This window comes from Chelonoidis abingdonii, chromosome 4 (genome assembly GCF_003597395.2).
Source record: "Chelonoidis abingdonii isolate Lonesome George chromosome 4, CheloAbing_2.0, whole genome shotgun sequence".
Classification (NCBI taxonomy): domain Eukaryota; kingdom Metazoa; phylum Chordata; order Testudines; family Testudinidae; genus Chelonoidis; species Chelonoidis abingdonii.
The window spans coordinates 7,780,751-7,792,190 of NC_133772.1; positions in this window are offsets into that span (position 1 = coordinate 7,780,751).

The following is an 11,440-nucleotide window of genomic DNA, read 5'->3' on the forward strand; positions in this document are numbered from 1 at the left end:
TTATCCTAACCAAGAGACTCAACACTTCTATCTCCTATGTCCATCTCCACCTCAGTCCAAGTGTGTACATTTTAATATATAAGGCAGCACCTCCTCCCTTTTCCCCTCTGTCCTTCCTGAGCAAACTATACCCATCCTCACCAACATTCCAATCATGTATATTATCCACCAAGTTTCAGTGAGGCCAACAATGTCATAGTTGTATTTCTTTATTAGCACTTCCAGTTCTTCCTGCTTATTACCATACTTCTCGCATTTGTATATAGGCATCTAAGATACTGGTTTGATCTTGCCTCCAGTTTTGCCCTGACCCCCTTTCTCTCGCCATTATAGGCCACGCTGCCTCTGTTTCCAACCCATCTCCCAGGTCTTCATGTTCCCCACTTACCTGTGGGCTTTGCTCACTGTCCCCATTGAACCTAGTTTAAAGCCGTCCTCACTAGGTAAGCCAGCCTGTGTGCAAATAGAGTCTTTCCCTTCCTCGAAAGGTGAACGCCATCTCTGCCTAGCAGTTCTTCTTGAATAGCATTCCGCGTCGAGGAAGCCAAAGCCCTCCTGGCGACACCATCTTCGCAGCCAGGCATTCACCTCCATGATGCATCTGTCTCTGCCTGGGTCCCTACCTTTGACAGGAAGAATCAAAGATAATACCCTGAACTCCAAACTCCTTCACTCATACTCCCAGAGCCCTGTAGTCACTCTTGAGCCCTCAGTGTCACACCTCGCAGTATCATTTTCCCACATGGATGAGTAGCATGGGTAGTAGACAGAAGGCCGGACAATCCTCGACAATGCCTCTGTAACATTTCAGATACGGGCCCCCGGCAGGCAGCATACCTCCCAAGATGAAATGTCAGGGCACAGATGGGCACCTCCGTCTCCCTCAGCAGAGTCTCCGACCACCACTACCCTAAGTTTCCTATTTCAGTGGTGGCAGCAGACCTCCCAGCCTTACGGGTACGAGGCTTCTCCTCCCTTTACTGTAGGGGGTGATTCCTTCTCTCTGTATCAAGAGAGCATAACGGTTACTATTATCATGGGCGGGAGGGTTCGCAGCAGGGGTGGAGCACTGCCCACTGCCAGAAGTAACTAGCTGCCAGCGTCACCTGAGCCATCCTCCTCCACCAGTGTGTGTCAGCAGTCCTGTGAACTGGACAGCTACCTCAGGTGTCTCCACATGGACACTGTCGAGGAATTGCTCGTGGATAAGATGCTCCTCAACCTAGCCACCTCCTCCTGTAGCTCTCCCACCTGCTGTCTGAGAGATTCCACCAGTAGGCACCTTTCACATTGGATGCCCCCCCAGCCTGGATATCAGTAAGTGGAAATTGCAAGTTACAGTCTTTGCAAAACCACACCAGAATCTGGGTAGAAGCATCCATGCTCTGGTGCTCTGTCTGGCTACAGGAGCAGGTGGAGGAGACAGAAGCAGTGCTGCGACAGGTGTTGTGGGTCTTCCTAACCATCGTAAGCTTCCCTCTGTCAAACTCCCTCTCAAACTCCCCTGTCTGCAGCTCCCTGTCCGCTCTGCTCTGCTTTAAAAAGAAAGGATTTGGATATAGTTTGATTTATAGGTGTTCAAGGGACTAACAGGTCACGGATAGGACCAACAAGGGACCCCCGCTCCCTTCCTACTCCCCTTCCGAACTCCCTTGCAAAACTCCCTGTTAGCAGCCCCTGTTTGCAAAGCTCCCTGGTCACTTGTGCGCGGCTTTATAAAGCCCTGGCCTGAGTGAATGCCCCACCCACTGGGTAAGGCTCAGCCAATTACCAGAGCTTTCAAACCTTCCTTTTTAGCTCAGCCTCCAACTGCCAGCTACAGCACACGGTCCTACAGCACACAGGCCATCAGAATGGTTTATTCTGAAAGGATTCATTTTGATTTAGATCCTTTTTTCTTTTACATTTTTTTTTACTATAAATTAACTTAAATTTCAAAATGAAAAGAATTCAACCCCCAAAATGTATAGTTTGAAAATGTCAAAATAGGATGTTTCACCAATTCTAAATTTTCTTTTTTCAAACAGTATTCAAAACTGGGAAATTCATCAAAACGGAACCTTTCCCACAAATGATTTGGGCTTTGAGAAGCCAGCATTTTCCGATGAAATAAAATGTTGTCAAAAGATTCCAGACCAATTCTAAGTGTTTGCACCAGGAGAGGATGTCCTGAAAATCACTCATTTCAGAAACATTGGTGTAGCCTCTTCCCTTTCCCCATCGGTCTATTGTACAATTGGGGAAAGGACAGAGCAGGTGAGGCCAGCTCACAAGAAGTGAGTCCAGGCTCCATGGCCAACTGCTAGTTGGTAACCAACCGCCAGTGAGTTGCCTCCACCCAAAACAAGTATGGGGGGGAAGATCTCTGTGGTCTTTAGCTCCAAGGAAAAGATTTCGCTGTCTTTACCACCTCACAGTTTACTTGGCTTGCTACAGGTGCTGTCTGAGATAGTTGAAGGGTGCCCTGCACTGCCCAAGATATAGGAATGCTCTCAGTTGTCCTGCTGCTCTTGGTAGGTTGGCAGACTTTGGATCTCCCACATCCTACAGACAATCACAGTTCTATAGAGTAGTTGGGACAGTTTATCTAGGTTTTTTTTTCCCCAGTGTGGACTCCAAGTAGCTACTGGATTGTGTGATATGCCCCATTTTCTTTATGCTGAAACATCCATCTCTGTTCTCTCATTGGCCAGTAGGGTGTCATACAACAAGGCTTGTTACCATGATGGCTCATCATCCGTCTTTAAGTCTGATGGGTCATTCCAGGCAGAATATGATGGAAGGAAACATGCTAATCCAGATAGTGAATAGATTCAAGGTGCTGTGCACAAAATCCTGAACATCCACTATCCTAGTATCTCTTCTCCACCACACTCCTTTTTGTGTCTCTCTTTTGCTTCTCTTGTCTCCCCCCTTTATACCTGTCAGATTTTCCACCCTTCATGGGCCACCAGCTTCATGATGGGCAAGAACAGCTTTGATGTCAACTGCCGAAAGCAACGAGCCTCCAGACTCTTTGGAGACGGGAACGATCTTGCATGGGACAAGGAGAAGCAGGGGAAAGCAGTGATAACAAATGCAGAAACCCAGGGCAGGGATGCAGAAGTTCCATGCAGTGAGGGATGAGGCCAGGGAGCCTGCAAAGTGGTTGCAAAGGAGAGAAAATCTGATAGACTTTGGGGAATCAGAGCTGCTGGAAGGGAATCCCAGCAGCAAACGTGTCACCGGTGGCATGTGTTTGGCCTGGTATGATCACTTTGGAACATCCAGCTAGGATGTAGTGTCTGGTGTATGGTATGTGCATTTCAGTGTCAACATTTGTGTGTGTATTGGGGTGGCCTGTCTGTCTGTTTGTGCTGAGCTGTCACATCTGCACGGGTGTTTGTTGTTGTTGGGCTGTTATGATTGCATGAATGTTTGTCTGGCTTTCATGTCGGTGTGTGGGCCTGTTATGAGGTGTCATGTCGGCATGTGATTGTGTTGCGTCTGCATATGAATTTGTCTTGGGGTGTTGACTGTGCATATGGATTTAAGGAGGGATTTTGTGCTGGTTGCTGGGTATGTCTGTTAAATCTGCCTGGGAGGTTGTGACAGAGTATCATCTCTGCATGTGTTTGTACTGGGCCATTGTGTCTGTGGCTGGGTTTCTGTCTTTGTGCATCCCTGTCAGGTGTCATATCTGGCTGAGGTAGGGTTGCCAATCCTCCACGATTGTCTTGGAGTCTCCAAGAATTTAAGATTAATCTGTAATTAAAGATTATGTCATGTGAGGAAACCTTCAGGAATACATTCAACCAAAACTGGCCACCCCAGTCTGGGTGTGTGTACTGGAGCACTAGGTGTGCATGAGGGTGCCCCGTGTGTGTGGGTCTGGTCTGTATTTACCTTTGTGGTGGGGGTGTTGTGTCTGTGCGTGGGTTGGTGTCAGGGTGTTGTTTTTGTGCATGTGTGGACTGTGAGTGTTTGTGTGTGGCCCGTCCACAATTATAATTGTGATCAACCTAGCGACATTGAAAAATTCATACTCCTGATCAATGTAGTTAAGCCAATGTAAGCCCCAGTGTAGATGCGAGTAGGTCAACAGAAGCATTCTTTCGTCAATTTAGCTGCTGCTGCTCAAAGATGTAGATTCCTACAGGGATACAAAAACTTTCATCAATATAGGAAACATCTACACACTGTGTTACAGTGGGACAGCTGTAGCACCATAGCTGTGCTGCTGTAATGCCTATAGTGTAGATATAGCCTGTGTGAGGTGCTGCATTAGCAGCCTAATGTGGAAGGTTTGCTGAGGTGGAGGAAAGGCACAAGAATCCAGCCCAGCTGTTACAAATGGCTGGCCCACTGGCTTAGGGGTCCAACTCTTGCTTACCGTGCCAAAGGGCCAGGTGCTGAGGTTTCAGTGGTGGAAGAGGGACTTATGGAACTTCTCTTATTTGTATATAGAACCTCCACCCTAGCACACACACAGGTTCTGGGCTCCATGCAAGAGCCCTTGGGTACAGCCTGAGAGATACAAGACAGACAAATTGCTAAAAATGGTGCCTTCTGGTCTTAACTTATGTGAAGTTTTCAAATCTGTGAGGAGCCCAGCTGAAGAGCATTTAGAGAGAGGAGCTTTCACCTCCATGTTTCAGGCACAGAATGCCCCACTCCATCCATGGCCGAGGCAGAGGGACCAGCCCTGTCCGCTCCCTACTGCACCTGAGTCAGATGCCACGTGATCATGGGCCTCTCTGGCATCACAGGGTTACCACCTTGCAAATGGCCATCCCATAGCCTCCTCTTGTCCCGTTGCAGGAGATACAGCCTGTGGGTGGGCAAATACCAGCTGGCTGCAGCCATGACTGCCCTAGTTCAGTCCCTAGCTGCAATGAGGGGTGAGCTGGGCTTCCTCTTGTCACCCAGGAGCAGACTGCTGAATTTGGAAATCTGTGCCAGCCCCGGGTAGCCTGCATGGACAAGGGTTACCTGGCCTTTCCAAAGCCCCCACACTGCCTGAGAAGTTCCACAGGCAAGCACGGACCCTCAATTGCCCTAATGTTGGGAGCCCCGGGTCTCGAACACCAGACCACTGAGGAACCTACGTGTTCCAACCTGCCACTCAAGGACCTGCTAGAAGCCATCCGAACTCGAAGCTCAGCTTTGGCAGAAGACATCCGTCCTAGGATCTGATTAGCAAAACGCCAAGGGCCCTTTTTTGGCCCTGGTTTCTGTTTACGCCAGGTAGAGGTATAGGGAGCTGTCTGTGCCACTGAGGCTTCCCTGGCTTAGGATTGTCTTACGGGCACTAGCTGCTTCTGCCGCTTGACTCTGACATCCTAGTGTCCAGACCCGGTGTGCACCTGGACCCTGGCCCTTTTCTGCTGGGGATGGGACGCCCATTTTTCTGAGACCCCTTAATTGGCCAGGGCCCATTGGCTAATCTGCCATTGCTCCTAACCAGGGCCCAATTTATGCCTTACGTGCTCGTAGGCGCAGCCTCTTCAGCCCCTCCTCCCCCCACCCATTTTTGAGTGGTAAGGCGTCCCGAGAACGCCAGTGCCCCAGGCACATGCCTACTGTGTCTAACTGGAAATCCACCCCCGCCCCCAATACACCCATAGAAATGTAGGGCTGGAAGGGACTTTGAGAGGTCACCCAGTCCAGCCCCTGTGCTCAGCTCTTAAGGGTTGTGTCCTCAATACCACACTGGCTCCCTGCCCTCGTCCCCAGAGCTGCCAACACTCTTGGTTCAGGTGAGATAGTCCTGGGTTCTGCGTTCCCAGTCCATGTTTCCCAAGCCAGATGCAGCCATGTCATGCTCAGAGTACAGCAGCTTGTGCTCTGGCTGCTCAGCAGCACTGGCTCCCCACCGACTGCTTCTCTGCAATGCTCAGCAGGAGACTGCAACTGAAGCTGCCAGGCAGCGGGAGCAGAGAGTGGGCTCCAGATCCCGTGCTGCGCCTGGCTGAACAGCAACTGTCAGTCCCTGGGGAGAACTGGGAGTGGGAGGAGGAGATAACACAGAAGAGATGCAGAGGGAGCCTGTAGTGGGGTGACCACCCACTCCAGCCCGGAAGGGGTTGGAAAAGCCCTGCAGAGGGCTGGGGCTGGTAAAACCCTGGCTAATTGGGGGAAGTGGCTGCAGCTGGGGCCATGCCCCAAACTGAGCAACAGGGCCTTATAAGAAGGCCAGGGAAGCCAGAAGCTACAGTCTCTCTCTAACTGTAGAGGAAGAAGGGCCTTGCTGCAGGGAGCTAGAGACAGGGTACCTGAGTGGAGCAGGGCTGGGGAAAGGCTGAGGGGCTGGGGAGCTCCAGCCTGGAAAGCCCCAGACTGCGGCCTAGTACAAGGCCAAGAGGTCCTGGGAGTTGCAGAGAGTAGCCCAGGGATAGGCAGAGGCAGCAGGTCCAAACCCAATCTTGCCAGTGATGAGTGGCTGATACTGCAGTCTGCCCCAGGGTGTGGGGCTAGATAATGACTGGCATACACTGAGACAGCTTTCCAGACTGGAGCTCCCCAGCTCCTCTGCCTTTCCCGAGACCTGCTCCATTCAGATACTCTGTCTCTAGCTCCCTGCAGCCAGGCCCATCTCCCTCTACAGCTAGAGGGAGAGACTGTAGGTTCTGGCTTCCTTGGCTGCCTTATAAGGCCCTGTTGCTCAGTTTGGGGCGTGGCCCTAGCTGCAGCCACTTCCCCCAATCAGCCAGGGTTTTACCTTCCTCGGCCCTCTGCAGGGCTTTTCCAACCCCTTCCAGACTGGAGCGAGTGGTCACCCTGCTACAGAGCCCCTTTGGCTTTGAAAGAGAGGATCTAATGTACATTCTGGGTGGTTTTTCAAATCTGAAGTTCCACTGAATACACACATGGGACCTTCTGCCAGTTCCCAGGCCTGCTACAAATTGCAAGAATTGTCCCTGCTACAAATGTGCCCTTCTGGGTTCTGGCAGTGATCATGCACATAGAGCTAGAAGCATGCAAGCCGCAGGAGTTGTGGGCCCCACTCTGTGCACTGCTTGTCAGTCTGTTATTTTGAAACAGTGGATTCCACCATGTGTGATGCTACAGTGCCACCTGATGGGCCCCTGGATGAATAGCAGTAGGGAATCTTTCTGTAGGAGTTCCCCGTTTAGGTGCATCCCTGTAGGAATCCGTTTCCTCTACAGTGCAGGCCAGGCTCCCTTACAGCAAGGAGGCTGCACAGCTGAAAAGATCAGCTGGGAGAGGATGCAGGGTGGTGTGATTAGGGCTCTGGATTGGCACCTGGGAAATTTGTTTCGGTTCCCAGCCTGGTCACAGGCTCACAGTGACTTTAGGTACAATGGGAATAATAATAATCCTGCCTTTGTCCACCTTGTGTAGAACCAAATTCTTTGGGACAGGGAGTGTCTCTTGCTACACGTGCAGCACCTGGCACAAAGGGGCCCTGATCTTACATGAGGCCTCTAGATGCTGCCTTTATTATGTGCAATAAAGTGCATTGTGAGGCCACTTGTGCAAAGGCTTAAGATGGTTAGACCAAGTCCTTCCAGCAGGGGTGCTGGAACTAGGGGTGCTGGAGGTGCAGCAGCACCCCCTGGCTGAAGTAGTAATAACAACCAAATACACGGTTTCCATCATATACAGTGTTTACAGTTTTGTTCCCTGGCTTGCAGTACTCTCACTATAGAAAATGTTCCAATGCCCCTATACTCCAGCCATCCACCAAGTGATCCCATAGCTGACTCCCTCTGCGTAGGTCCTTACACTGTTAATGCCCAAACTGCAGTGATTTATTGCGGTTATATGTCTCCATTTACTAGTGCTGGGGAGATTTCCGTAATGTGTCCTTCCACTAGGAAAAGTAGTTCATATTGAAAGGGGAAGTTAAAAAATCAGAGAAATGGGGTATAAATGTCCTGTGAAAGTAGCTCTGATTTTATTCATTATAACATTTTTTATTTATTATAACACTTTTCTTTCTTGGCGTCGTCATGAAAAACAACTGCTCAGTGTGCTACAGCAGTCAAAAAAGGCAACAGAATGTTTGGAAGCATTAGGAAAGGGATAGATAATAAAACAGAAAATATCATATTGCCACACTATAAATCCATGGTGTGCTCACACCTTGAATACTGCATGCAGCTCTGGTCGCCCCGTCTCAAAAAAAGATATATTAGCATTGGAAAAGGTATAGCGAAGGGCAACAAAAGTGATTGAGGGTCTGGAACAGCTTCCATATGAGGAGAGATTAAAAAGACTGCGTCTGCTCAGCTTGGAAAAGAGCCGACTAAGGGCTGGTCTACACTGAGGGCGGGTCGATGTAAGATACGCAACTTCAGCTATAAGAATAGCGTAGCTGAAGTCGACATATCTTATTTCGACTTCCCAGCTGTCCTCATGGTGCGGGATCGACGGCTGCGGCTCCCCCATTGACTCCACTTCCACTTCTCACCCTGGTGGAGTTCTGGAATCGACGGGGAGAGCGGTAGGGATCGAATTATCGCGTCTAAGCAAGACACGATAAATCAATCCCCGATAGATCGATTGCTACCCGCTGATCTGGTGGGTAGTGTGGACGTACCCTAAGGGGTTACATGATACAGGTCTGTGAAATCATGACTGGTGTGGAGAAAGTGAATAAGGAAATGATATTTACCCCTTCACATAGCACAGGAACCAGCAGTCAGCCAGTGAAATTAATAGGCAGCAAGTTTAAAAGAAACTAAAGAAATCATTTCTTCACACAGCGCACAGTCAACCTGTGGAACTCTTTGCCAGGGGATGTTGTGAAGGTCAAAACTGTAACTGGATTTAAAAAAGAATTAGATACATTTATGAAGGGCAGGTCCATTGATGGATATTAGCCACAATGGTCAGCGATGCAATCCCATGCTCTGGGTGTCATTAAGTCACTGAGTGCCAGATGCTGGGACTGGATGACAGGGGATGGATCACTGAATGATTCCCCTGTTCTGTTCATTCTCTTTGAAGTATCTGGCATTGGCCACTGTTGGAAGATCGGATACTGGGCTAAACAGATGATTGGTCTGACCCAATATGGCCACCCTTCTTTCAGGACCCTGTATGTCTGGGACCCCTTCTGCCTTCTCCCATCCCCCTCCTCACCACCGTGAGCATAGCTGACTTTAGATGCAGCTTCTGGCCCAGGGTCCAATTCTCTACTGAAAACACTGAGCTTGAGTAATAATAATATAATAATGCCTAGCTCTTGTGTCACTTCCCTTCTTACCCCCAGAGAATCATAGCTACAGCTCCAAAGCAGCTCACGAGACGAGGCCTGTTTCATCAGTAGATCTCGAAGTGCTTTCCAAAGGAGGTCAGTACCATTGCCCCCATTTTACAGATGGGTGTTGAATTAAAAGTGATAATTGGTACATTCCTGCTCTGGGAAAATGTAAGAAAGAATGATTCCAGAGCAAACCCCGGATTTGGCCTGATCATTAGAAAGAAATATGTCTTTCAGCCAGCCTGCTGAGGCTGTGCTAATTGAAACAGGCCTGTTGGCGTACAAGGTCTGTGTTAATTGTAGAAGAACATCCCGAGATGAGAACTCTGTTCTAAAGTGATAAGAGAACCATTAAGGACAGCTGTTGTTACAACTCTCTTTTCCGAAACTCAGGAATAAGATTTGTTAACCCCCCACTTCTTGCACTCTTATCTTGCTTGTTTTCTTCTCATATGTAACAAGTGGTTTGAATGGGCTTATTGAAGTCTGTCATGCCCCAATGGTTTTTAGAATGGTTATGTTAAAGGATGGATAGGTAACAAAATGTAGACGTGATAGGTGGTGAGTTAAGTGAAACAGAGGAAATAGAGTGTGATTGCAGATGTATGTTTAGATGGATAATAAAAAGGTGAAGTACCAACCTTAGAATTATAATCCCAGGACCATTTGACTGGGTGAGATAGTCCGATAACCTGGAGGGCACCCTGGAATCCACCCACAACTGCCCCAAGGACGGGGGAGGGGGCAAAGAACCGAAGAACAAGATAGCTACAAGCCGTCATTGCTGTGCCATCTGCGTGACTGACTATCACTTCAGATGTGAGATCAGCGATTGATTATCACTTCAAACGTGAGAACAAAGCAAACCCTATAGATTTGTATGAAGAAGAATCAATGTAAAAACAGAATTCTTTGAGGGTGTCATCAAGAGTGTGGACAAGGGTGATCCGGTGGATATAGTGTATTTGTGCTTTCAGAAAACCTTTGCAAGGTCCCTTACCAAAGGCTCTTAAGCAGCATAGGCAGTCATGGGGTAAGAGGGAAAGTCCTCTGACGGATCACAAACGGGTCAAAAGATAGGAAACAAAGGCTATGAATAAATAGTTAGTTTTCACAGTGGAGAGAGGTAAATAGCATGGTTCCCCAGGGATCTGTACTGGGACTAGTGCTCATCATATTCAGTGATCTGAAAAGAAGGATAAACAGTGAGGTGGCAAAGTTTTCAGGTGATACATGACTCAAGATAGTTAAGTTCAAAGCAGTCTGTGAAGAGTTACAAAGGGATCTCACAACACTGGGTTGCTGGGCAACAAAATGGCAGATGAAATTCAATGCTGATAAATGCAAAGCAACGCACACTTGGTTGCATAGTCCAAGAAGCAGCTTACATGCCAGAGGCTGTGCGTGAACAGGCCAGGAGTGGGGTTTCTAACAGCAGAGCAGGGTAAGGCTGGCTCCCAGAGTCAAGGATTGGAGTGACTCATAGATTCATAGATTCTAGGGCTGGAAGGAACCTTGAGAGGTCATCGAGTCCAGTCCCCTGCCCTCATGGCAGGACCAAATACTGTCTAGACCATCCCTGACAGACATTTATCTAACCTACTCTTAAAATGCTTAATGCTCTTAATGTGACGTAGCAGACCACCAGTCCAGATAACACCAGAGGGGAATGTCACAGTATGGTCCCTGGGGTATTTACTGAACAGACACCATACAAGAATATTAATGATCAGTGTGTTACTGGCTTTCCAGTGAAACCTTACATGACACATAGCAGATACACTTTATGATATTAACAAATTGGGGGACACTGAACTGGTTAGGCCAGCTGAAATTCAACACCAGATACCAGTGAGCTGCTTGCCCTGTAGCACTAGGAGGCTGCTAGGGTCACACTGTCACAGCGAGAGGCACTGCAAAGAGATGTATCTGGGGGAACTCAGGAACTGGGTTTCATTGAATATTGCCTGCAAGTCAAGGTTGGGACTGGCAGAATCCTGAAGCGTTTGCTGGCCAGGCAGACAGGCTGATGTGTCATAGAATCATAGAATATCAGGGTTGGAAGGGACCTCAGGAGGTCATCTAGTCCAATCCCCTGCTCAAAGCAGGATCAATCCCCAACTAAATCATCCCATCCAGGGCTTTGTCAAGCCTGACCTTAAAAACCTCTAAGGAAGGAGATTCCACCACCTCCCTAGGTAACCCATTCCAGTGCTTTACCACCCTCCT